The sequence below is a fragment of the Anopheles maculipalpis genome, chromosome 3RL (assembly GCF_943734695.1).
Source record: "Anopheles maculipalpis chromosome 3RL, idAnoMacuDA_375_x, whole genome shotgun sequence".
Taxonomy (NCBI): Eukaryota; Metazoa; Arthropoda; class Insecta; order Diptera; family Culicidae; genus Anopheles; species Anopheles maculipalpis.
The window spans coordinates 69417407-69444998 of record NC_064872.1 but is presented as its reverse complement, the minus strand read 5'-3'; the positions used below and the strand labels follow the sequence as shown (position 1 = coordinate 69444998).

Below are 27592 nucleotides of genomic sequence, written 5' to 3'. Positions count from 1 at the left end.
GCCAAACGGTGACGGCCAAGTCGAAACTTTGTCAAAAAAGTGGTTGGAAAGTTTGATGTTCCAGGACAAGGGGTCTAATTATACTACTCGCTGTGGATGCGTGGAAGGATATTTGTGAAATTGAAAGTAAATATCCTTACCAACCTCTAGGTCTCGTCTGGGCAAATCCTGATAGCCAAATCCGAAACCCCAACTTCACAGCCTTGTCCGACGGTACTTGATTCATTTATCAAAATAATCATTCAGTGTCAGGCGAAAGAATGGGAACACAAAATAGACTGACTGATGCGACCGTCTTTCTCTTCCCAGCGGGTTGATTCTAATCAAACAATGACACACAAAAGGATTATCGTTAACATTTCGATAGGACGTAAAGTTAGCGCCCGTCTCCGACCCCGAATGCACAGGAGAATGTTGGTGGTGATTTAGTTCTGGCGCACCGCATCAAAGCATCATCAGCAGTACCTAGGCCGTTGGTGGCCTAGGGTGATAACCCCTTTTTATCATCTCCTCCAAAGCAGAGGGTGGTAAGCAAAGTGTCTGCTAGCGGTCGCACCCTAACGTCACGATCACATCAGCGGAGAGTGTTGATTTTAATACCGGGAAAACTTTTAATATAAGATAAATTATTAAAAGGGTTGCTTGGAAGGAAGCAAACGCGCGCACGATTGTAAATCCTTGGTGGATGCAGCCGCTCGTTAGCAGCATCCCTCCGTAACCGAGGTACCAAGTCCCACGCCAATCGGAGCTGGAACGAGCGGAATCGGATATTTGGACTGTTTGGTTTGTTTTTGCTTGGTGTTATGGGTGTATGGGTGTTTGATGCGTTTGGTTGTCCGATTGGTCCTTCAGTCTAGTCTGTTGTTTGTGGAGGTGATCGGAACTGATCCTTGTAGACATAAACAAGAACGGATGATAGTGACATCACAAATAGTTTGGTTGTTCCGGGAAAAGTAGCACGTTGAAATAACAGCAGCGATATGCTTCGAATTAGAACAAGTGTTTGTTTTATGTCGTTGTTTTGTATACATTGTAGCTGACAAGTTCCTATACAAGGCATATAAGAATTCTCCTTCTCTTAAATGTGTTTACCAATTTATTTTCTTTGGAATTTTTTACCCCTTGCCAAAGACTAGAGCACCATGATAATGCAACGCACAAAAGACATTAAAGAATTACGCTTGATTGAATGCTCAACAAAGAAAGAAATGTCCCCGAAACGCACTATTCAATATTACAATAAAATTGCCTCGAGTTCCTCGGGAATAGATTTCCAATGAAGCCCTACCATAGCTCTTTTGAAAATGGATGCTAGTCCCAAAGTTTCGGGACATCCCTGGCGTGAAGTTGTCGCCTATTGCCCGAGGCGCCACCAGCAAATTTCCTTCAATTGTCCATCTGGCTTAACTGAGCCATTCTGTGCCTTGAAACTAAAACTCTGGCGTTAAGTTCGAGCTGCAGCAAAACGAAGAAGTAGACGAGTCATTGAAATATCTCGACGTACCCCATAATCATACGGTGGGTTCCCTTTTGGAAGGGTAAAAGGATTTAAGGCTTTTTTTTTTTGTTCGTTTTTGTCCTTCCAGAGATCAGTATGTTGACACGCTACGCGACTCATGCGGCAAACGGTTCGGTTCGGATAATTTGTTCAATCGGGATGGTTTAAGCAACGCTTGCGGCAACCAATGGGTTCCCATTTGAAGCGAGCATAATTGTACGGGACGCTGCAATTTGGGTCCAATTCTCCGGACCGTCCAGCAGCAGCAGCAGCATCTGCAACGAGTGCAAGTGGCAAGTGTGGTTTAAAGAACAGGAGCCGATTTGTCCGTGTTTGTTTTGGCGTGTGCTGCTGCAATTATCGTGTCTTATTAGGCAGCCAGTCAGGTCGGGTCGCTGAGGCATTTTCGTTGGTGGGTAAGCTTCGTGGTTTGTTTTTGCCATTTCAGGGAACGGGTAAAAAGCGTTTAATTTGACGGTGCAAGAAAGCCTTCCTCAAAAGCTGATCCATTTGCTGGCTTCTGGGTAGGAAAAAGGGTCGAGTTTGTCGAGTTCCTTTTTTTCTTCTACTCCTTCTTCGGGATCATGACTATCCTCGAGCAAAACAAATGACATTATTAATCATCTCATTTGATCCTCTGCCAAAGGTGTCGTTGGGCGAGGTTGGTGTTGGGGTTGGAGTTGCAGCAAACGCCTCCGAATGGCGTGTATTTATTGAGATAAATTGACAGCACGAAATCCGGTGACAGAGGATGGGCCGTGCTGGGTGAGCTGTCATCAATCGTTTTTTTCGGTTTGAGCCTGGCGTTGGAGCCTAATTTTGTAGCTTACGCTGGAGCTGGGAAGCGGACAAAATGGGGCAGTTATTGGGGGACACAAAGAGAGGTTGGCTGGGTGGAATTATTACTGATAATGCTTGAAAGTGGCGAAACGGGAAGGCAATTTATTTTGCAGTCATAGTATTAGTAAGAAAATTTGTAATTTAAACCATTTCTTTCTTGGGCTTCAATATGTTTTCCACAACATGTTAGCAGAAACATAGCTGAATGTTGGACGAATGTGACTGGTAGTTGCAGAATAAAATAAAGAGTAAGTTCTTTGATCAATTTATTTTGACATCGATCGATTTAAGTTTAATATCTACACTAAACGATTCCAAGAACTCATTAAGAATAATTTTGAATTGAAAACAATTAAAAAATTTCAAACCTAAAGTAAAGATGAATCAATCACAGTGTTTAAAAGAATGATTGCTTCCAAAAACAGCACTTTGCCGGATCAATTTATTATTAACCATCACTTTTCCGATGCGTTTTTCATTCCAACGGTCACGGCAAGCGTTCGATTCGACCCACGCTTTAAAACACTGCTTGAATAATAGAAAGTGTACAGATAAGCCATCGTGCACTCACTCGCCGTACGTAAGGTTTCCTGCCAAGGCTAGAGCCACCTCGGGCGATCGGTCGCGGCCAGACCGGAATCAGCTGAAATAATGGAGCAATTTTTCCACGAGGATTTTCCACCGGGCACGTCCACCTAAGTACACGCGCTGCTTCGACTACACCATTCGATCGGGTGACACTGGTGATGGTGGGTGGTAAAAGTGCCCCGGGAAAATCTGGTTAATCGAAAAGCATACCGAGAAAAACGGCGAATCCTCTCGCGTGTGTGCATCATCATTCGTTGTCGGTTGTGAAGGAGTTAGAAGATATCTTCTATTGTTATTATTTTTGCTCGCTCTCTTCCTCTTACTTCCTATCAGACACAAATCGTTACGCCAAAAGGTGAAGGAAAAAACAAAACCACCGTCCTATCAACCCACACCCCGGCCCGGCTCACCAATCCATCAGGATCGGTCGGTGGGTTGCGTCGTCCTTTTCGCTGTTATGCTACACGCGGATTGAAATGTTATTTTTCACGGCTTTTTGAACCTGTCCAACAACACAAAACATTGTTCGTCGTTGTTGTACTACTGCTGCTACCCCCCCCAGGAAAACTGCTCGCTGCTTGAGAAAGATAAACATAATTGCACACCCGGGCCCGGCGGTCGGATGCGCTTGCCGAACGAAGCGATGCGTTCACGCTAACGCGTAACGACGTAACGCGCCCGGTGCCTTCCGCGGGTTGTGGTGGAAAATTAGGGTCGATTCAACCGTCGATTCCCTCACCGGGAGAATCGGGAAATACGCACACACACACCCACCAAAAAAAGGGGGAAAATTTGCTGAGGGAGTTAGTTTCTTGTCAAGCGGGGAAAATGCAACCGTATTCAAATTCGCCGAGTGTCCTGGGCTGGGTTTTTTTGTGTGTGTGTGTGTGAGGAGGGGTTTTCCGGTTCGGAGTCAATGAAGACTCTGACTGACGATTAAATTAAACGGCACACAGGAGAGTTTGCTTCGAGGCGATTGCTTCATTCTGAGCCGTAACGGCTCAGAGGGCGTAGATTCAGAAGAGTACGCAAAGTAAATAAAGTTAAAGAATGAAGCAATGGGATGAAGCAAAGAAATAGATGTGTAAAAAGTTCCCAACACGAGAAACTAGTTCCATTCTACGTGATTACGAAGAATGTCTTTTGTCATTTAGCAAATTCTTTGGGTAGAAGAGCAACAAAAAAAAAAGATGGTTTGGAACAAGTGCCCCGGACGATGAATGGGTTTATTGACATACGGGATACGCTGGGTATTGCAAAAATACCCTGTGGCGTGTATTGATCCGGAGTAGATTGGTGCGCACTTTCCCGACTTGGAAAAGGGGGAAGATGTTTTTGTGTTTAAAAAAAGGTTGAAAATGCGGAAAAGCGAACAGATTCTGTAAAGAATTCTGATCAAGAATTGAGAATTCTTAGTTGGTTTTAGAATTGGATAGGGTTTTATCTTTTCATGCCGTAGATTCCAGATGAAGTTGCAAAATTATCATTAGTGGCATCACATTTCACATATCAATATCAAATCTGATCCAGCGGGTCTCTTAGAAGCCAGGGCAGACTGTCCAGGAGTTTACAGAACTTACTGTAAGCTTCTACTAATGAAGCCAGGGAGGTCAGAAAATGTGGACCAAGACAGCCTGGAGTTATAGTACCAAAAACATCCTGGAAAAGGCTTAACATGCCCAAACAACTACACAACATCCACGAATGATCAGAAATTCCAACCTTCATCTGATCCTGTTGTAATATCATCTGCGAAGCCATTTTAAGTATCCGAAGGTAAAATACTCACTGAAACACTTTTGTATGCATTTTCCATTTTAATGCAACACTTTGTGATGCAATATTCCTTTGCCAATGGGAACAAAACCCAGCCAATGGGTGACTCGAAACATCAGTCAAGTACGAAATGAGTTTAACATGAAAATTGAAACGTCATGAGTGCACGCAACATCCACACGTTGGTCGTAGCTTTTTGTCTTCCACGCATTCACCACCCCACAACCGTAAGGACGGCAGGGTGGTACGTGCCCAGGGTGTCACATAAAAACGGGGTTGGGTCGGGTTTTCTCGCGTCCCGTCAACCGACAATTATAAAAACGATTGAGGCAATGAGACGAATGAGCCCTAAAGACTAGTCAGCCATTCTCGCGATCCATTGCCCTCACGCCCGCAGTGTTCAATGCGTCAGGATCACGCAGGGTCGTTTGCGAAAACGAGACGCCGTCAGTCAGTAGTCAAATATGATAAATGATACTGTCGGCCCTGGCGGTGACCAATGCACCCGCGGCAGGCCGAAAAATGATCCTTCCGATTCAGGTACGGTCTGGCGGAAGAAACAGGGATGAAACGGTGGTCATTTAAATGAATGGTTTAGCACCGACCCGAGCCACGTAATGCGTTGCCATTCTCAGGTGGAGGGTTAGTTTTCGGATTTTTGTTTCCCTGTTTTTTTTTTTTTTTGTTTGGTGTTTTTCCTTCCCCTGGCAGGGTACGGTCAATGGTCATAATTTTTCTGGTCCATCGTTTGGCACGGTCCTCCACGGGTGTCGACACACTTCCTATGCGGCGCAGTATTATTTATGGCACACATGTCTACATTACCTTCCGCAGGCGCAATAGCAAGAACTCCAAAATACAAAACGGAAAGCGCGAGTGACATAATTATGCACGACAAGGAAAAGAAAGCAGGGGAAAGTGTGTCCTGCCGGCGGCCAAGGGCACACTAAATTGCATTCGAATGGCAATGAGATGTTGCAATAGCTACAATCTATCACTAATATCTCTACCGGATACATCTTTTTATATCTCTCGGCTGTCCCTAGCGGCGGTCGATGGGATGGGAAAGTTCGTTGCTTATTCCCTAATTCAACTCCTCGTATATCCTCGCACAAAACAACACCAGCAAAGCAAGCAGGAACGGATCGAGCAGAACCAAATTCCGGATGGAAAAAAAATGAGTATGATTTGAGTAGGCGTTGACATTTAATTTGCTATCATTATCATTATTTATCGGCCATTGTTGTTACCCTGGCGTGCGTTCACCAGCGCTCGTCTAGCATCCGGCAGCTAACAATGTCCCTCGAGATATTCCCCGGTCCGGTCCAGCCCAGTCGAACGCATCTTCCGTGCAGGATGGTGTGGAAAAACCAAACCTCAACCTCGAACGTCCTTGCCATGTGCATCGTGTAGGTTGCAATTAAAGTAAGCATCAAGTCGTAAAGCAGCGCACGCGGCCTTTTGTGGAACTGGGTTCCTGTTTTACCAACAATGATTGTGAGCGCTAATGGATAGAAATTTATCGCTTTTTATTAACAGAAATTGTGGACTCTTTTTGATAAAAGAATTTTGCCTTTTTGTGTAAGAAAACTTATGTCCCTTAGTAGCAGGAAGCAGCAGCTGATATCACAAACGGATCAGATCATGACTATCAGGAAATATTTTTTCCGAGAAAAAAGACTTTTCTTCAAGCTTCATGTATTCTTCTAGTTTTTTTTTTTCATACTGAAGAATATAGTTTTGGAAATATCATCTCTAATCTTCAGCGTTTTCTAAGCTTAGTAAGACCAAAACAGAGCTCCATATTGCTACCAAGGATTCACCAACGAATACACGTCCAATCACGCTAGTTCAGCAAGTCCTCCATTAGGCAGGTATCACGTAACGTATTTCCTGTTCTCATTTGCCCCTCAACGTTTCTCAGTCGCAGACACAGGGACCGACGCCATCCAGAACGCAACGAAAAAGATCTTCCACCACCGCGATTCGCATATTAGCCATGTTTTGTAATATATTGCGTGACATAATAACACCGACCGGAGTGCTTCGGGGAGATTTCCAGGAAAGCAGACGACGACTCGTCGCTTCTTCACCCTGAACCAAGTGTTCTGCCGGAGCGCGGAGCGAACAGATGAAAGTGAAACCGATATAAACCCGTCGGAGGGGTAGCAGTATTGCCCGAGAATCGACACCGACATGGGTGCCGATCATGGTGTGCGTTAAGATGATTGTTATTAGACTATCGGAAGCGGAACAATGCTCAACGCATTGCGGAGGAAATTTGGGAAAGCAGTGTTGAAAAAAAAAACCAACAGAAGACTGCGATGACTGTTCGGGAAGAATACTCGCTACTTATATAGCTCTGTATTAAGATTTCAAAACACATTTGGATGTTATTTTCTTTGGAAGGAAAAACTAAACACGCTCTGCTTTTTTGTTTCTCACTTTCGCTATGATAAGAAAACATGTTTTGTTAAGATTATTTGGTGCGAAAAATACCCTTTTTTTGGACAAAGTTTTGCGGCTCACAAGATTTTCTAGCCAGTGTCACAGCTGCGCACATTGTTTTCGTTAGGGTTGATATGGGGTGACAAGGTACGAATCGATGAAAAGTCTCTTGCAAAAGTATCGATGAACGCTGGCAAACGTATTGAAGAGGGTAAGCTTGCTAAAAGCGAAACAAGAGCCACACATTATGGGGGACAATAATTAGACCGCACCACGCGTACGGTGCGGTAACAGGGTGTACACGCAACTCACCAATTACAGCACAACAATTGGCTAATTTATGTCAATTCAACGGTTCCCGAGTAAAACTTCTGGCAAAACCCCAATTTACAATCAGCGCACAGGAACGTTTCGCAAGGGATTGACCGTGAGCTAGAAAACGCGATTGAAGACGATGATTTATGTCAAACGTCTTTCGCTCGCTCGTCTTGTCGTGGTAGAAAACGAAGAAAGGCGTCTCGATGGCGTCTACCGTACAGCAGCTGTAGGACACAGCATTCGGTGACCGATTCCAGCGCTTCACCGGCTGAGACGGTGAACCGCAAAAGGCAAAACCGGGAGACAGTCTAATTGATACAAGACAAATTCCGGCATCGCAATAAATCACAACGCCACCGTTTGGTGCAATTATGAGTGGTACACTCGCTTTGCAGGCCAACCAAATGGAGAACTAAAAAAGAAACATCCGCACAGACGGCCACTATAATAACAGCGAAAATGGGTAAAAGGCTCCGGTGGCGTCGTGGGCAATCGGACCCGTCCGTGGCGTGGCACCACAGTACGTTCATTCACGTTTCCCAGGTTGGATCGACGAAGTAAGAAGCATTCCCCAAGGAGTTGGAATGCCTACCGATTGAGATCGTGAGCAGTTGCAGTAGTTTGGCATTTTCGAATCGCTTCGGCGTGGATGCTTTGCCTTCTGGGTCGATCGATCGATCGACAGACGGTGGATGTTGGTTCGACGGCGGATGCTCCAGGCACGGAGAATCTCTCACGTACGGTAACAGGAATGACAACGTGTGTGATGTACGGATGGTTTTGCGAAATCTCTTCATTGCTGACCGTGCGAGGAAGGAGGCTTTTTTTGTGCCTTTTGCGATATTTTGACGGGTCGTTCCCGCAGCAGTTTCAATGGGAAATTAATTAAAAGATGTAATATATTTCCGCGTTAAGAGAAGCTTTTTTTTCGTAGCAGATGCTTGTTCAGAAGAAGGACATAAAATTTGTATGTAGTGTCAATAAGATAAATTAAATAATGAATAAGATGAAATTAGAAGTCTTATTCAACATCTTAAAAACTGCTCAATCTCCAAAGGTTTTCGGGACAAGCATTAATGTTTTATTGGAATTTCGCAATCAAATAACTCTTTTCTTCACATCTGCCGATATCTAGGTGGATCGATTCAGCTCACTTCCGTTAGTCTGTCACTTGTCATGACAGAAAACGAGAACGACCGTCACTCACATCGTACGTAGCAATCCCATGCCCAGCCCGTCCAGCCATCCGACGCCATGAGAATGGTAGCTTCTTCTTGCCCGAATGACTTGGAAAAGAATGAAAATCAACTCAACCAGCAAGCATTTTTTTCCCCAACAGCAGCAGCAGCAGCAGCAGCAGAGACGATCAGCAGGGTTCCAGCAGGCTCCCCGGAATCGGTTACAACATTGCAAACTTCGTTTCGGAGATCGATGAAAAACTCGTTTTGCTCTGGCCGTTGCATTTTCGTGGGAAGCTGTGTGTATGGGAGGCTTCTAACGTTTTGGGAAAATTCTGTCCCGAGTCCTTGGTTTGCTTTCCTGTGTCGCTTGCTACAATGTCCAGCTTTCCAGCTGGCGAGTAATTGGTGCGAGTAAAATCTTGATTTTGCAGGAGAATGTGTAAGAAAGGGGACCGTACCAAAGGGGTAGAGCTTTTGTCTCGGACGATGGTCATTTAAGGAAGTTGGGCTGCCAATGCTTTATCGCGCGTCTCGCTGTCGACGGTACTGTCCGGCATGATGGCGATTTTGCTTTCCTTTTTTTCCCTCGGTCTCTCTCTCTAGGAGTGTTTGACATATTTTTGTTGCAATGGGAGATAGTAAGAGAAAGGAATGATAAGGGAGAAAGGAAGCTTTTAATCATCATCATAAGCTTTTAATGAACGATCTACTGTCTTTCTAATGTGTTTTATTTAAAAAGTATAGAAATAAATAATGAAAACGATCAAAAACTATGCATAAGAATCACCACAAAAATCTGACATCTGTTGAAAATCGATCGTTAAGTGGCTTGTGGATCTTTGAATCCTTCCAATCGCCGAAGGCAATTCCAACCGAAACTATTACCGAACACAAAACGACACATCCAACACCTATTTGTAAAGCCCTCATTTATCAACACAAGCATTCGAGTCTTCAAACTCCCAACAAACTGTTCGTGGTACTTGTTGGAAAAATTTGCCAAAGGTCCTTACCGTCATACAAAGTCCCACGAAAATCTCGGCCCACCTGCTGTGCGATCTTTGCATTTGGCGAGTGTGAAACTATGTTTGCCCTCGGGGTCAGTTTAAACGACACTCCTGGGCAACACTTCACACCGGGTTCTTGTTTTTCCACTGTGCCAAGGCCAAACCTACCATTGCTTAACCATTCCTGGGCGCTTCAAGTGCACCGTATTTTGCTCCGAGGTGTAATTTACTGTAAAACACTTCAAATTTGAAAAATAAAACTAATGCACTCGTCGTGCGCCTTTAAACGGTTACCATGAAGGACCTCCATTTGAGCGCTGGGAAAATACGGAAGGGCGAAAGAAAAAAATAAATAGTTTTCACATTTCATGATTCTTCTTTTTTTCCCGATAACCAGTACCGGAAATGAATGCGTTTTTCTCTCTCTCTCTCTCTCTCTCTCTCCTCTCCGTGCATTGTGGAGTAGTGGAAAGTTATTTTAACTGGTTGGTTGATTTTTTATTCATCTCGCCCGATAAGTGCACAGGAGCGAAGAGACCTTTTTTTTGTTTTTGGTTGGTCTGTATTGCATGCTCCATTTTCCGGATGTGTGGAAGCACCGATAGCAAAAAAAAAAAAAAACAACCTTGGAATGGACGGAACGGGCTTGCCAGCCAGCGGGTAATATTATGTTTTATTTCGTCGCAAAGATAAAAGGAAACCTATTCGTAAAGCAAATATAGACACGTATTAACTCTCACCCACGGCCGCGAGATGTGCGCGGGGTGTCCTTTTTATCATTTATATTAAATTTTAATTGGAAAAATAATTAATTTCCCCAGCTCTCGAAGTTTCTGCCCGGGGTTTTTTTTTTTTTTGCCAATGGTGGATGATTATTTTTGTTTGTTGTATGGTTTTGTGTCCACATTTTTTTTTCTACTACGCCCCCCACACACATTCACACACACATTTTGTGTTTGTTTTGCATTTCAAGCCTTTTTATTTTGCTGCTCTTCTCCATTTTTTATTTACTGTTCCTTCCTTTTACCTCTCCCACGAGATGGATGTTGTGGGCGGTAGAGTAGTTTCAGCGCTCCTTTCTCACTTTCGCAATTTCTGCTTTCTGTTTGCATTTGTAAAATTAATAAATTTCCATGATAATAAATATATTGGAGCACACTGGCCAGTAGAGATGCATGCTTGAGATGAGTGTGAAGGTGAGTGGAGCACTGTGAGGCAGCAAAAAATGCAACTGGCAGTTCCATCGGTGAATCGGTAGAATGGCGATTGAAAAGTGCATGAAACAAGGAGAGAAGAGTAAAACAACAGTTTGTGAAATTAATTTCAATTTCCGACTGATGTTTTTTTTTTTTTACACACTTTCTCTATTATTTTTTCCTGTTTGAAGCCAAACACAAACACACACACACACACACACACACTTTTCCACGGGATGCATTTTTCCGCTGCACTTTTCCCATTTGTTGAGTGGAATGGTTCGCAATGAATAAAAGCATTCAAAAGGATCATTTGTTTTCGTTGCGATGTTTTTTACTATCTTTATTGCTTTACCTTTTTCTGTTTTGTCAACCATTTGACGGTATCGTACCTTCCTTCCCAAATAATGGAGTGTTTTCCTTTGGTGGGCGAGTTTTTTTTTCGTTCCGCTAGGTTATTTTTCCTATTTTCCTGTTGCTATCAATTATTTCTTTTTTTGAGTGCTATTGTTGGCGGAAGTTTTAAGTTTCCTATTTTAAATCGATTTGCTTGTCTTTTGTTTTCATGTTTTTGAAGGAGTTATATAGAAAATTATGTTTACAATATGCAAATTAGTAGTAATTGTTTTGTTTAGACTTGTCTGTTTAATTTTTCTTATGTTTTGTTTTCTTTTGAATCAACAAACTTTTGAAGGTAGAAACAGTATTTTAACCATTTTACTTCATAATGTTGATATTTATTTTTATCACAATTTAATTTTCTTTATACTTTTTCAATTTGTTGTCGCATCATTAAACAATCGGAAAACTTATCACAATCTAAACATTGATGGTATGTGTTGTAATGTTTTTATTAAAGTTTTAACAGTTTTTTTTTAATTTTCCCATTTGTTCTTTTTAATGTTTGTTGTTGCTTCTAATTTTCAATACTTTTTAAAACTCTCTCATGTGTGGAACAAAATTAATTCAATTAAATAAAGTTCCCAAAAATGGGGTCCTTTATTCGCAAAAAAAATCTCTCAAGACACCAAAACAACTCTTCAACGACTATATTTCCACCAACCAAAGAAACACCCTTCCACATCCATCACACACACACTTCCACACACGAACTTTTCACTTTCACTAGGTCAATGACCTACGAGTACCCAGTTCGCAAACCAGGAAAAGGCTCCTTCTACCCTCCACGATCCACCAAACACTGCTCGCCCTAAAGCTACACGACCAAAAAACTGCAACGCTTCGTCCTTCGCAACGGTCGTAAACCCGTGTACGGGCATCATGCAGGACGAACTTGCTCGGCATACCGATTGCACATCCTTTTTATAGTGAAGAAGTCACTTAGTATGAGCGTAGCGTCGTACACACTCGCTTCATATGTAAACGTATGTGAGTGTGTGTGTGTGTGTGTGTGCCGTTCTTCTTTTTTTTTTTGCTTCCGACCCAAAACGGATGCATTCCGTGCAGTAGTTGTCTGTGGGACCACATGCAGCAGTCCCTTTTGTCTGCCTGCTTGCGCCTTTCCCTAAAAGGCCAGATTTTCCCAAAAGCACACACACACACACACACAAGGAGAAAGAGCGTGTTTCACGTACACGTGAAGCAGGAAAAGTGAAGCCAAAGTAAAACTCAAATCGCATTCAAATGACGCATATTTCAATTTCACTAAGCCAGGAGGTCAAGTTCACCGGCGCGCACCGACCGAACCCAACCGACGATAAAGTCAGTGCCGATGATGACACAACGATGGGTGTGTGTGTGTGTGTGTGTGTGTGTGTGTGTTCCGTGACGAATAAATTTGAATTCTAAATCGCCTTCTCGTCGGGCTGGCGGTCGGTCGGGACGGCGCGCAGTATCCCGGACCAGTTGCTTCCAGTGCCGGGGCCATTAAGGTGCCGATGGTTACGGTTTGTGGATTGGCAGTGCGAAAACCGTCGTTCGATTGATTAGTGGCATTTTGCAGGGTGAATCAGATTCCGTACCGATAAGACACGAACACCCGGTGCCCGGCGGGATGCACATCGGCGATAAAAGGTGGCAGTAAAAGAAAGCTCGTTTCGAGGATTCATTCATGGTTTCTTCGCCCAGCCGGAAGGTACCGTTGCAAGGCAGGTCAAGTGCGACAAAAACAACCAATAAGGTGGGAGCATACGGTACACGAAGGACATCAGGAAGTGCTTATTTGACTTTCAAATGATGTAGCATCAGGTTAGTGGCGGAAATTGCGGAACAGTTTAAGTGGGTTTGTCCCACTCTTGAGAGGCTTATTTTGGTTTGAGTTTAGTTGGAATGGAAAAATAATTTCACAAGAATGTTCGACGACTTTCGAGTGTGAGTTATCATTTTCTTGCAATCTTTATAATGCTCGATGGGAACTTCAAGTTATTCTTGCTGAGTGCATTACTCACACAGGGAGACGTTTGGTTGGCGTAATTTAAAATCAAAATTGACTTTCTCTTCAGTTTTATCAGGACTGTCAGCAGTGGATGGCGAAAGCCATCCAGAACTGTCATCTTTTGCTTTCGTCAACAGTTTCTCGCCACAACCCAATCACAGTTACGTGTTATAAAATCCAAAACAAGCTTCTCCTTTCTCCACCTTCAAATGTATGTGAAATCTCCCGAAAAGCAAAAAATTCCCTGTCAATATGGTGAACATTCTTACAGTTCTTGGCCGCTCGCGCGCACTCTCGCCTAACAAGTGATAGGGAAACATTTCCCAACATAATGTCAAAAGTGATGAGTCAAGCAGAAGTTACACATACTCTCAACCCTTTCGCTTTTGGCTCAGGAGCCTTTTGTTTTGCGTTATTGCGTAATGGTTAGGCGTCGATTTCGATTTCTGTTTTTCCCCCCCCCCCCCCCCCCCCCCATTTTGGTTCCCATTTTGACGCTGTGGTTAGTCGAAGCGACTCCCTGGGGATGCTGACACACTTCAGTGTGCCACCGACATATTTGCTTTGGCACGGCGTTTAGGGCTCGTGAGCACAGCACACGGTTTTGTTTGTGTTCGAAAAATTCTACTCGCTCCCGAGTGGCTCGAGAATCACGCAAGAAATGTCAGCTTCTGTTGCCACAACCGACAAATGACTGGAGATGGGTTGTCTTATTTAAATAATAATGATTTCTTTTTTCTTTTTTGTCTTGGCCCTCTCAAGCCGTGGGCACGAGAACGTTGAAGCTGTTGAAGCGTCTGATTGTAGCAGCTTGTGAGGTACAGGAATGCACTTTTCGCATTTGAATTGCGCTCTTTGATTTTTTGGAACGAGTTTTGAAGTGGCGCACACGTTTCCAAGTCCCTCTCTTTACACACGTGGATACATGCGTGTATGTTCTGAAGAGCTGTAAAACAAAAGAACTGCTGATCAGGGAGTAAATAAAAGTGAAAACAAAAAGAGATAAACTCTCAGTGCCAGCTTTCCTTTTCGGTGGGCACTGTCATAGGGGCACCTTCAAGGGATGGCTGAAAAAGCATAAAAATTGTAAGCAGCCAACAACAGGAGAAAAAAAAAAGCTAAACAACCCACCAACAGAACCCACAAGCTGACGTGTTGGTAAATATTGACATTCCATCAAAATTTGTGACAGATTTCTCATTATGATTTTACCCTTAGATTTTTTTTTTGGCTGCGTTTCCTTGCTAGGAACTGGATCTGGAAGGAAGCAAACCGTGCATGCCGCTTTGTGGTTTGTCGTGTTTTGTTTATACAACCACGATCAACCGGTCAGAAATAATAAAAATTTCTCATAAAAAAAGGGGGAAACCAAGCGAAAGTTGCTGAACATTCTAAACATTCTAATAGGGATAGGGATTTGCATGGTTGTTATTCAAAAAGGATGGAATTGATGTGTCGGAAAAGAATTTTCCCAGAAAGAGAGAGCAAAAGAATACAATGTGACAGTTGTAGATATATGATGTAATTTTTTTGGTGTTGGGAAGCAAGGATTTATACGCGATGAAAAGATTCTTTTAATTAAATTGGAAGGAAAACTCTATTTAAATTTTTTAGTTAGCAAATTGTTCTATTTTGAGGTTCTAAACAAAGTAGAACTCTACATCGTCTAGTACTTTTCATTTCGAAGTACAAGTCCAGATAAAATTTGAAATTTGAATTGTCGTGTTAGAGACTTTTTTGAGAGATTTTAAAGCCAATTCCTTCGTGCTTTCGACTCCCATTAAATCTGAATTAGTCCTTCCATAATATCAATTAATCAAAATTTTCAACTGCTTTCATTATAATGATTTATTTTTGAGCATCGAGGATTGTCCAGAGCTATTCCTTTTTGACATTTTCTAGTTATTAGTGGTTGTTAAGTTCTACTTTTATTAATTTTTAATGAAACTGTTTGGCATCTCGTAGACTTCATTATACATTTTCTTATTTCTTAATTACTTAGAAATTTTTACACTAGAATTTTAAATTATGACTTGGCCGTATTGCTGTTTATAAGAAATACATTCTGATCAAGGGCAGCCCGATGGTGTAGGCGACAGTGGCGTCGGTTTTCATACGGCCGGACCGAGGAGCCAGTAGGATACGTTGGCTTACGTCAGCCACCAAGAAGGTGCTCGTCAGCGACCCGTTCGGTACGAGGCGTAGAGGAGCACAGCGAGCTTGTTGGCTGGATCAAGTGGAGTCTAAACTGTCGGAGATCGGATGCAGCCTTAGACGGAGTTTCCTAGAAACTGATAGGCCACCTGGCCATGTTTACGATACGTCCTCAATCCTGAGTTTAGGGCTGCAAGTCTAGTAAGTCATTCGATGGCCGGCGTGACTAGAAGGTCGTCCCGCCAAGAAGAAGTGGAAGACATTCTGATCAAATTAAAAAAAAAAATCCGTCCATGATAGCCTGCAAATCGTACAGACTTGCATTATGCAAACCTCCTTCATAAAGTACTTCATTGTACAGCACAAAACCACAACAATTGCTGTGTGAATCAACCCGCAAAATGGTTGTTGGTGCCAGCCTTTCTCCATCAAGCAAACACATGCTACTCACTCCTCACAGCCAAGCAACGCCAAAGTGCCAAACTTTTCTGCACGATATATGAAGATATAAGCACGCGCCGCGTGTGTTCTCTCCCCTCCTTCCGAGCGTCGGCGTTTTGCAGCAAACGGGAACGGTGCCAGGACATAAAAACTGTACCGCAAGTGTTTTTAATTAGCTCGTTCCGGTGCGCTGTAAAGTGGCGATTTGCTCTGCCCACACCCTCACACGCACGTCTCTGCCCTGGTGGAAGTTAAAACTTTGTGGCGCAAGAACCTTCGGCCTTGGCTATGATGTTGCGGTTGTGCTGAAGGAAGTTTGCCGCTCGCCTTCTGTTTGCGCTTGGGCCGGGTTGGAGGAGTGGAAAAGTTCCAAAGGAATTTCCTTTCCGACTTGCAGCGAGGAGAGGGCGATTCTGCCGGTGCGTTCCAAGGATAAGTGGAACATAATTTAGTTGCGGTGTTAAAGTTGCGGTGCACGGTGTGAGTTATTGTTACTTCGTTAGCGCAACCAGGAAGGGCCATTGCTTACGTCTCGGGAATGCAGATGTAAGGATGGATGGATGGTGCTGGCAAGCAGGCGCAGAAGGTGTGGAATTCGGTATTTGAGAACGTTTCAATTTAAATCCTCGTACTGTGGTTAAGGATATGGTCCTCTGTATTAGTTTGATTATCTAGAGAAAGAGCGATCCTTTTACGGGGTATTAATTTTACACATCACTGGAATGGATTTCTATCGTTGTCACCTACCAAAACCTGTTCCTTATCACAAATCTAAGCAAAGGACTCACAACGCAGTTTAGTTCTCCAAAAACACCCGCTTTGTGAATCAAGTATTCTGACCCTTTCTCTTGCTTAATTTCAATATAAGCTCACGCGAAACTCATCAAGATAAGCAAACGGAACCTTCCGGGTCATCAAAGGACGTCGATGAGGATGTCCGATTTGCCTGCGCTAGGGAATCGGTGGGTGTGTGTGTGTACCTTCATCAAAACGTCATACAGGATGTATCAAAATCGCATTATCATCTCCCAAAGACATCCCATCCTTGTGGTGGCCTCTGAGCTAGCTAGACGTTTTCCCAACGATCCACCAACCCAAGATAGCTTGAGAGCCAGAAAGAGAGTACAGCGGTGTCCAGGGTTCATTATCATCATCACCAGGCCAGACCGAACCACCGGGAGCTTCAACCGGAACGGCTTTTCGGGTTGCCAATCGTGGCATATGTCACGTTTCGGCTCTTCCTAGGGGGTTTTTTTTTTTGTCCAGATCAGAATCCTTTGCGGCCGTACCCTTCGGGTTGATGGTTTCTCACCGTCATAACCCTCCTTGAATCTAAGTTCCGAGGCGCAAAAAAAGCGAGACACAAACAGGAAGACCAACGTCACATACCGTACAGCGGAGGGCGCAGGATTGGCCGATTAAAGCCGATTTTCTGTTTTGTCATTTCAATCTCATTTTCTGCACTGACGCCCTTTTTCGGCCACACGCTGCCAGCTTACGGTGCAAAGGCTATCGCAAAGACAATCAACGATTGATCGGTTTGTGTCGGGCCCGTGTGTATTCGTCGTAGGAGGGTTTGCCGGATACTCCTGCATTAAATGCAGCCAAAGAACGAATTCGCATAGCATGGAACCGAAGCTGGCGGAGAGAAGTTTAAAGCATCAATCAATCAATTATTAATAACAAGTTAAATCCTTCCGAACAGTGGTTGGCGGAACGGATTTTCTTTGCCACACAGTTAGTCATGCGATGTGCAAGGGATGTAGTCAGGGGGGGGGGGGGGGGGGGGTCCCGGTTAGATCGCAGATTCTGCGGGATGCAATTTCTTTGGCTAGCTGAACTTTAACCATTTTCTCGAAGAATTACAAGAATTCTTTTAGCCAAAAAAAATCCTCAGAAAGGTTTCATCAATTTCGGCTCCTTTCATTCACTTCTTTCTTCTGTCTATCCTGCACACAAAAGGAGTGACAACTTGACTTCATTTTTCAAAAAAAAAAAAAAACTCATCTCAATGGCACTCGATGAAAGCGGTTGCAGACGCTCGTTCCGGAACCAACGGAACAAAAGGACCCTTTTCCGAGTCACGATTCGCGCAGCAACACCACGCCACCATCCACTTGACGCGTATACCTTCACACCGACACCCTTCGCAACAATCCAATCACCTTCGGGTAACTCCCGCAGGGCACAAAGCGCAACACCCGCTGCGAAGGCCACAAGGGAACAATATAACGCTTTCCCTCTATGCGCGAGTTCTCTCCCGAGTTTTAGCGAGCGAGCGAAATCCATCCCGAAAAAGGTTGCACCGGTGTAAAGCTAATCTTCCCGTTGGTCCCGTTGGTTCACTTGCGCCTCTAATTCTTTCCAATTACAATTACACCATAATGTGTAAAGTCGGAGTGCGCACGGGTGGACGACGGTTTGTCCGCGGGCAGTTACAAATACACACACACACACACACACACAAGTAGGAGTGTTGCGAAACAAGGGAGAGTGTTGCCCGCCTAATTAGACAATTTAGTGCAACCGGAGGCAGTTGGTTAGTGGTGAACTAATGAGATGAGGATACGGAAACGCAAGCAGACAAACGGGTCTATTTAGGAGATTGGCTTTGATGAACAATCGTGTTCGATTGCACTAGAGCTAAGGTGTTCGAAAGCAACCGGGAGATTCGCTTTGTTATATGAGCTAGAATAGGATATTTGAGGGAAATTGTCTGCTCATCTACTTAGCTCGAAAGCCTTTCAAATTGATTGTTCGGTCACTATATAAAATTTTCTATCAATATGTATTACTGTTAGTAACTCTACTTGACGCCTTGAGCCCACCTTAACAGTTGGGCTGATAATTATTTGGCCTACAATAGTAAAAATCTTTTTTTTTTGCAAATTTTTCTTTTATTCAATATTACTCCCTTGAAGAGTGATACACCAAAAATAGTGGTCTTTCAATTTTTCTATGCCATTTTTGAAAAAAGATTTTTCTTTTTCGTCAAAAAAGGCCTCCGTGTCGGCGATCACCTATTCATCTGACGAAAATTTCTTCCCAGCGAGCATCCTTTTGAGATCTGAGGAAAGGAAAAAAGTCGCTGGCCAGGCCAGATCTGGGGAATACGGTGGGTGGGGAAGCAATTCGTAGCCTAATTCGCGAATTTTTGCCATTGTTTTCACTGATTTGTGGCACGGTGCGTTGTCTTGATGAAACAACACATTTTGTTTTTTCTTCATATGTGGCCGTTTTTTAGCGCTTTCGTCCTTTAAACGCTCCAATAACTTGATATAGTAGTCGCTGTTAATGGTCTTTCCTTTCTCAAAATAGTCGATGAAGATGATTCCTTTGCGAATCTCAAAAAACTGACGCCATAACCTTGCCAGCTGATTGTTGCGTTTTTCCTCGCTTTGGAGCAGGTTCATCGCGTCCAGTCCACTCTATTTGACTTTGGAGTGTAGTGATGAAGCCAAGTCTCATCCAGGGTAACATACCGACGCAAAAACTCGCCAGAATTTCGCTCATTTTGCACAGAGCTTTCTCATACCCAAATATTCGTGAACTGTATGTCCAACACGTTCCTTGGATATCTTTATTGTGTCAGCTATCTCTATCAACTTTATGGTTCGGTTGCTTTTGATAATTTTGTGGATTTTTTTTTAACGTTTTCCTCTGTAACCACTTCTTTTGGGCGTCCATTGTGTGCACCGTCTTCAGTGCTCATTTAAATCACATTTAAATTTAGCATACCAATATTTTATAGTTGATTTTGGTGGAGCAGAATCCAAAAACTCCTTATCAAGCCAATTTTTAGCTTCAACTGTATTTTTCCCCTTCAAAAAAAAAAAAAACAATATTTTATCAACCCGCGAAATTCCTTCTTGTCCATGTTTACTCAAAACACAAAAGTTGCGTCACACAAAATGCTCTAGCTCACTAGATTCCTTGTCCGAGTGCTGTCAAATTTGAACAGAACTCGTTTCAAAGTTAATACAAACAAAAAAATATGGATTTGTATTTACAAGTGCCCTCTATGTGTCAGGCCAAACAATTATCAGCCGACCTGTTACTCACAGCTACTCTATTAGTTGGCGTATCGCCAGAAATTACTCTAATTGAAGTACAACTAGCAGTAGCTTCCCAGTGTTATTAGAGTACATTCAATAAACAAATGATCTTCACAATTTGGGAGATGCAGCTCTAAGTGTCCTTTAATCTAAGTCAAAGAAAATTGAATTGTCTTGAGTCGTAGTTCCAATTGTTCATCGCATCGTAATGCTGTTCTCTTCTGTCAGTGCAAGCTGTCAATCAATGTCTTAGCTCAGGAATTTCGCTGTATTTGATTGTGTTCCCTCTTAGTATCTTTAAAGTTCGATGCCCACAACTTCATTCTTGCTTACAATACTAGACCCTAAGGAAACAAGATTGATTTTAAACACATTTACGATGGTTACTCATTTTTATTATAAACCACACTTTAAACAAAAGGAATATATTTTTTTGAACACAAAACAAACATGACCGCTATTTGAACACCCTTCAGCATCAGCAATAAAACCCGAACGGAAATCTCCAGCCTCCGGTCGGATGGTCTCCCATTCAAAGTATTAGAAAAAGAAATGCGGAATGGTTCAGCATTCCTGTCAAGTAAGCAAATCCTTCAGTTTCATCCACGGTTATTACAACGCTCAGTCAACGGCTCATGCAAAGCAAGCGCAAAAAAAGGAATTGTCCATTCCTACGTGGTGGCCACATTTCGTTCGCCGAACGAAAGCGCACCATAAGGAACTTTCTGTTCTTGACGGCTATAAAATTTGACGACCGGCTAAAGAGAGGGACCGTGGCGAGAGTTAGAAAGTAAAGAAAACGACGGAAGAAGAAAAAAAAAGCACATAAAATGTGCGTTCATGGTGGTGTCATCCGGCACGGCAAAAAGGACATCCAAGTGATGGTTTCGCTACCGAGCCCGGTTCATCCCACGAGCGATGGAGAGTCCGCTTCAGTTCTGGACAGTGCTTACAAGCTCCATTACCAGCGTCTTATGAGTGTCATTTCGGTCGCCTGCATTTGCGTCTTCTCGGTACAGCTTCTCGACATCGTTCCGCTGTTATCATTGAGCCGAATCGGTTAAATGGAAAGCGAATTGGAACTAGATTCGTAAAAGTAAGGAAAAAACTCTCCCTCCCGAAGGGTTGGAGGATATTGGAAAGGGAATAGTGGACTTTTTTTTTTCGTTCGGTTCGGCCAAACCTCCCTTGGCGATGACTCCTTAATGTTGTACCCTCGAAAGTACGCACGAACAGAGGAATTTCTTATCAGTCGAATGTCGAATGTTGTGGGTGACATCGGATCAGCAGATTCAGACCCAATAAAAGGGGTTTCGTTTCCTTCGGTTGAGTGTAAGGGTGAAAGGGCAAATTTCGGGCGAAAGTCAAAAAATCATTCCGTGCGGAAATCTTGCCGGTGAAAATGCACATTCGTTAGAAAAAAGTAAACCCGACGTTCTCTCTCTCTCTCTCTCTCGTTTCGACTCAATAATCGCCCATTTCGTTGGCTGGCCATTTGTTACGGCAAGTGAGTTTTCGGATTAGTCGATAACGGTCGGTTCATGACCTTTTGGTGAGCTGCGAGTTTTGAGAAAGCGGCCGAGTTTTTCCTTTTTTTTTCTTTTGTCTCATCCTCTTTTCGCATCTCCAAAACGTCGAAAGGATGAACTGCCGTTCATCGGCAACAGGCCGACAATACGACCCGAAAATCCGGAAACAGTTGTTTAATTGATGTTTTAATTACTTCGGCCCGCTACCGCGTGACCGCGTTCGAAGGCTGGTTAAGGAATTTCATGAGCCATTCCGTCATTAAACGCTACCCCCGCATCACACAGGGACAGGGAGTCCCCGGGAGGTACGCAGTGCCTGTTGGACGGAGGGAATGTCAAGGTTCTCGATTTTTAATGACATCATTGTGAGACTTTCAGCTCCGAAGCAAGGGGTTGGGATGCTTGATGATGACCATTTGACACCGATTGTACTTGACTTTTGACACATTTACTGTCACCGAAACAAAGCGTTTGACTTTCTTAAAGGCTTTTCATTGGCAGATGTTCGGTGCTGGGACGGATGACAGTTGGGAACTGTTTTATTAGGCGAAACAACACCATTCAATAATATGTATTCACACACCATTAAAATGCATCAACCGGCCGGTGTGTCGGATTTCGGTGTCAGATTTTTATGGCTAACAAGTTGACGAGATTTGTTGCGATGTGCGCGGTCTGGACACATCAGACCTCACCTGGTTTACGTACGAATGGAGGGAATGAAATTCGTGAAATTGAAAGATATGTTGGTGCTATAAAAAGAATCCCACTTGTCCTTTTTCCTCTTTTTTTCGTGAAGTGCTGCATGCTAATTAGCCTTAAGTGGCTATTGGCACACAAATATAACTGCAATAAAACATTTGTTTGATTCACATCACATGCAGAGGACTACCGGACGTTTCAGCGTGCATTTCGTGTGTCGATACAGTTTTATGGGTTGCAAGAGTTTATGAAACCTGTAGAAGACACGATGTTCCTTTGGAATTCGTTGCTGACGTTGGTGTCCGCAGTTACGATCACACCAAGGTTGTAGAACTCTCCACGATCACCTCAATATTGTCGCTGTCAACGGATACTGGGGGTCTCTATCCGAGATGGGCTCTAATACAGTCCGAGTTTACGACTAACAGGAGAGGCTCGAAATCGAAGAGATCGAATGATCATCGTGTCGCGGTTGTTGAAATCCGCGATTCGCATGACAGCTAACACCTAGCAGTACATTTCATCCGTAGTGACAGCCGTGCCAACTTTCCAAGATATCTGTTTTGCTGCAAGGTATTCTGTATTATGTATGATGTATTCGTACTCCTGCATGGTGCATGAAGCTCGGATCGATTAATGGTATCCAATGGCATGCTTTTCATCTTGATCGGACCAGGAATGACCGAATTTTCGTAGATTTTTCACGGCAATGCTTTTTTTTCTAAATACCGGGTGAGGTGCGAAGAAGTCGGGTTGGGGTGTTCGGCAAAAAGGTGGACGGCGCTAAGACGCATCCAACGGTATGCCGGACGCGAGGTTTGGACCAAGAATGTCCTAGTAATCGTCAATTTTCCACGGGAATGCTGTTGTTTTCCTCAATAGTTTGGCGAGGGGTGGAGGGATCGGGTTGGGGTGTTGGGCAAAAAGATGCGTGGGTTCAGGACGCATCCAACGGTGCGCCGGACACCAGGATCGAATCAAAACTGAGCGAGTTATCACGGGAATGCTGTTATTTTCCGCAATAACTGGGCGAGGGGTGGAGGGATCGGGTTGAAGTGTTCGGCAAAAAGATGCGTGGGTTCAGGACGCATCTAACGGTATACCGGACGCCAGGATCGAACCAAGAATGATCGAGCTATCACCGATTTTCCACGGGAATGTTTTAGGTTTTCCACAATAACTCAGCACGGGGTGGTGGGATCGGGTTGGAGTGTTCTATGAAAAGTTGCGTAGTCTCAAGGCGCATCCAACGGTACGCGGAACTTTCCGATCGGTTCAGGAATGGCCGAGTTATCACCGATTTTCCATGGGAATGCTGCTAGCAGAATTTACCCCCCCCCCCCTCCCCTTACTTGTTTTGGGAAATCCCCCTTAGTACCCTTTAATATTCAAAACCATGTTTTGGCGATGTTTTCAAAACATATTTAAATAAAGAAATAAAAATGAGACAGAAAAACTTAAAACGGAAAGACAAACTTAAAAAGGGACGGAAAAATATTTGTCGCCACGGAAAGGAAATAATTTTCTGACCAATTTTAAAATTTCCATTTGCTACCACCTCGCCTAGTATGCTCTCCTGTTGCTCCTGGTCGAATTTTGCCGCATCGAAAAGCGACCAATTTTGGCATAAAAATCCGCCTCGGAGCGACTTGTAGTAACAGGAGAGCATGAATTTGAGGAGGTAGCTCGGGCCGGCCAAAAACTTCCAAATCCGGTTTTAAAATCCAAAGTCAGTTTCAAAATCCCGATGCAAAATTTAAAGTTGAATTTCAAAATTAAAATTTCCAACGCAAATTTAACATTTCAAAAATTTTCAAAAATTAAAACTGATTTTGGAATTTTTTGGCCCGCCCGAGCTACCTTCTCGAATTCATGCTCTCCTGTTACTACAAGTCGCTCCGGGGCGGATTTTTGTGGCAAAATTGGTCGGTTTTCGATGCGGCAAAATTCGACCAGGAGTAACAGGAGAGCATACTAAGCGAGCTACCTGCTCGCTTAGTATGGAGCATGGAAATGGAAATTTTAAAATTGGTCATTTTAAATTATTTTCTTTCCGTCATGACAAATATTTCTCCGATCGAAATTAAGTTAGTCTTTTTGTTTGAAGTTTTTCTGTCTCAGTTTTATTTCTTTCTTGAAATATCTTTAAAATAGATCTCTACAACGTGTTTTAAAATATTTAAGGGAACTAAGGGTTCCGCCTTCCCCGATTACCTCCTTCCGGGGAATTTCACCAGCAGAATTCCGATGGAAAATCGGCGATAACTCGGTCGTTCCTGATCCCATCCCGGCGTCCGGCGTATCGTTGGATGCGTCCTGAACCCACGCATCTTTTTGCCGAACACCTCAACCCGATCCCTTCTGCCCCCGCCCAGTTATTGCCGAAAATCGGCGAAAATTGGCGATAACTCACTCAGTATTGGTCCGATCCTGGCGTCCGGCATACCGTTGGATGCGTCTTGAAGCCGCGCATCTTTTTGCCGACCACCTCAACCCCGATTCTCCAACCCCCTCACCCGTTTGTTACTGAAAATAATAGCATTCCCGTGGAAAATGGAAGGTAACTTGCACATTTCAGGTACGATCGAAATGAAAAGCATACCATTGGATGCATCTTAGGGCCGTCCACCTTTTTGGAGAATATTCCAACCCGTTCCCACTACCCTCCGCTCAGTTATTGTGGAAAACCTAAAACATTCCCGTGATAAGTCGATGATAACTCAGTCGGTTTTGATTTGGATCCTGGATTCTGGATAGTCTACATAAGTTTATGACGCGAGAAAGAAGAGAAGTCGTGTCGATAGAATCTAATAAAAGAGCTTGAGCCCAGAGTGACGTTAATCAAGAGGTAAGAGTTTTCTAACAGTTTGCAAACAATCGAGCAGGGTGGTAACGGATTAGTATTAAGACCAGGCAGTACCCTGATTGCGAAACGCATTTGCACCTTCTCAAGTCGAGCTGCAATGGTAGCACCTGACAGATTCCAAATAACAATGGTATATTCCAATAAAGGGCGTACCAGGCTACAGCAAAGGCAAGGCGGATCAGTCATTTTGCAGGCGATTCATCTGAAGAGTCCAGTAAGCCGAGATTAACATGTCCAGTGGTTAGACTGTGCTGAGAAGCGTTTACCCAGCATATGCTTTGAAAAACTGAGGATGGAAAAATAACCGATTCTAAATAGTTAGAAAGGACAAAGAAAACATTGGAAAACCCATGACAGCCGACAGGAAATATTGGCACCTACTACACCTGTACAAAGGGGTAAACGAGCCATTTCAAGGCCATTTCGTTGAAGAAAATGTAGTCCAACCGAATGGAATATCGAACATTGAAATATTTAGTTATTAACCATACGATCAGAGCAATACCAGAGTGTGCATGCATTCCGGAGTTTAAGGGCATACCTGAGTATTGACTCCTAGAATTGAATAATTATTATTTATTTTTATTGAAGATACGGCCAAGTGTAATCATACTTAAAAAAATAAATAATTATTTTAAGAATAGTCTCAAAATTTTAAACATTTTCATTAACCTTCCTAGCCATTTCAAGCATCAACTGTAGTAAACACGAGCAATAAATTTTGATACGCTTTTCTGTCTGCGCAAAAAAAATATATCAAACTAAACCAAATTCGATCATCGTCCCTTCGGTCCCTGGATAACGAAAAACTTCTCTCCTCCCAACCCAAGACTGCATGCGTGCCGATATTACTTTAAAACCCAAAAATAAGATAATAACACCATTGAACCACGCGCAACCAATCCTCCTACGATGGGAGCATCTCGTTCAACACAGGAATCAACCACAAACTGACGCTTTACGCCATCGACATTGCCTTTTTGGGAAGGGTGAAAATCCTCACCGAAAGCAAGAAAAGCGTCCTTCCAGCACAGTCCACAGCCTTGGAGGAGTTAGTACAGCGTAACGAACGGTGACAACACCATACAGCACACACGCACGTCCCAAGCCATCGCCGGTTGTCATAATTTTTGAGCCTAATATCATTTTCCATTGCCGTGTGCTCAATTTAAAAGCCCCCGGCTAGCGATGCCACGAGACGGCAAAGGCACCCCAGGAAGGGGGATGAACTGTCAAACGAGTCGACCGGGCGGAATCCGTCCTGTAACGAGGGTTGATTTAAGACTCAAAATCCCAAACAAAACGCACGCAAAACTGTGACACACACACACACACATGGTGGCGTAGTGTCCTCGCTTGTCATAAGGACTGGAAGGGATTTGACGCACACGCAGTGCTTTTTCGCTTGCTGCTCCGTTTTCCAACCAAGGACAAGGAACAGGATGTGCAAAGAGAAAAGTAAGAAAAACAACTTCTGCACTTGTACTTTCACCACTGAAACAAGTGGAACCATTTTCGCGAATATTTGTCCACACTTTCGCTTCACTTTCCCGCTTTGCGGTGGTTGAAATGTTCGACACGATTTTGAAACACATTTCCAAAGTGTAGTAGTAGTTTCCTGTCCCTTGTTATGGTGGCTTGTTTTGCTGCGGTTTTCCTTTTGGCAAGGCAGGCCCGTTACGCGGTCTGTGTAACAGCTGGTAGTAAGTGAGTTTTGAAACCGTCTGACGCGCAAAAGATTGAGTGTAGGACGCGGTTCCACGGGGATTGGATTGATTGGGCAAAACTTTCGCGGGGGGAAATAGGTTGCACCGCTATGGCTAATCGGTTGATGCTGTAAAATGGGAATGTTTGGTTAAATTTCAACAGGGATACCGCTGTTCGAGTGAAGGAGCAGTATGGCACACGAGTTTGGAAAGTATGCCAAGGTCAAACTTACATTAGCATTCTAATGTACGTTTTCATGTTAAGAAACAGATTTTTATCGCATGATAGAAAAGAAGAAGATGGCGACATCGATTGAAATTTGTTATTTCTGAACTGTTTTTCGGTAAAAAAACCCGCATTTTTAGTCAGATAGTCTTAGCAGATTCTTCATTCGAAGTGCAACCAATAAAACCATCTGTCAACTCTTGCTTAGTAAAGTTGGAAGACTTTGGCGCTGTCACGATTCTTTTACTAGACTTGTTTATACTATTGAGTTGAATAATCAGTCCTCACTATGATCGGAATCAGTGGCGGATTTAGGCTTTGTGGGGCAGCCTAAGTGAAGTGGAAATTTGGGCCTCTATCACATTGAATCTAAGTTCGATAAGTTTCCTTTTTTGCTTCCCATGGTTGCATGAAGCGATGCAATCGGATTTATAACTAATTTTACCCTACACTTACTAGTTTAATGATCGTTGAACTGATCGAAATAAGACAAAAGCTGCAAAGAAATTGAGGCGAAGGGATCGATTTAAGTTGTTCCACAAAAATATGCATCACCCAAACAAGCATCCAACGGCATGTGAAACGCCCCGATCGGACCAGGATCGAGCGTGTTATCGCTGTTTTTCCACGTGAATGATGGTGGCAAAATGTTCCGAGTGCTTCTGG

The 27592-nt window shown here is 43.4% G+C and overlaps 2 protein-coding genes across 2 annotated transcripts in view; both read left to right on the top strand.

The window, feature by feature from the left end:
* The window catches only part of LOC126563289 (DNA-directed RNA polymerases I, II, and III subunit RPABC2), a 152102-nt gene extending 139633 nt beyond the window's left edge, over positions 1 to 12469 (top strand). Inside the window, exon 3 of the mRNA XM_050219919.1 lies at positions 12459 to 12469. The gene's annotated coding sequence lies outside the window, so the exon portion shown is untranslated. The remainder of the gene's footprint in view (positions 1 to 12458) is intronic.
* Positions 1 to 27592, top strand: part of LOC126561499 (ubiquitin-protein ligase E3B) — a 480330-nt gene that overhangs the window by 11479 nt on the left and 441259 nt on the right. The window lies entirely within an intron of this gene.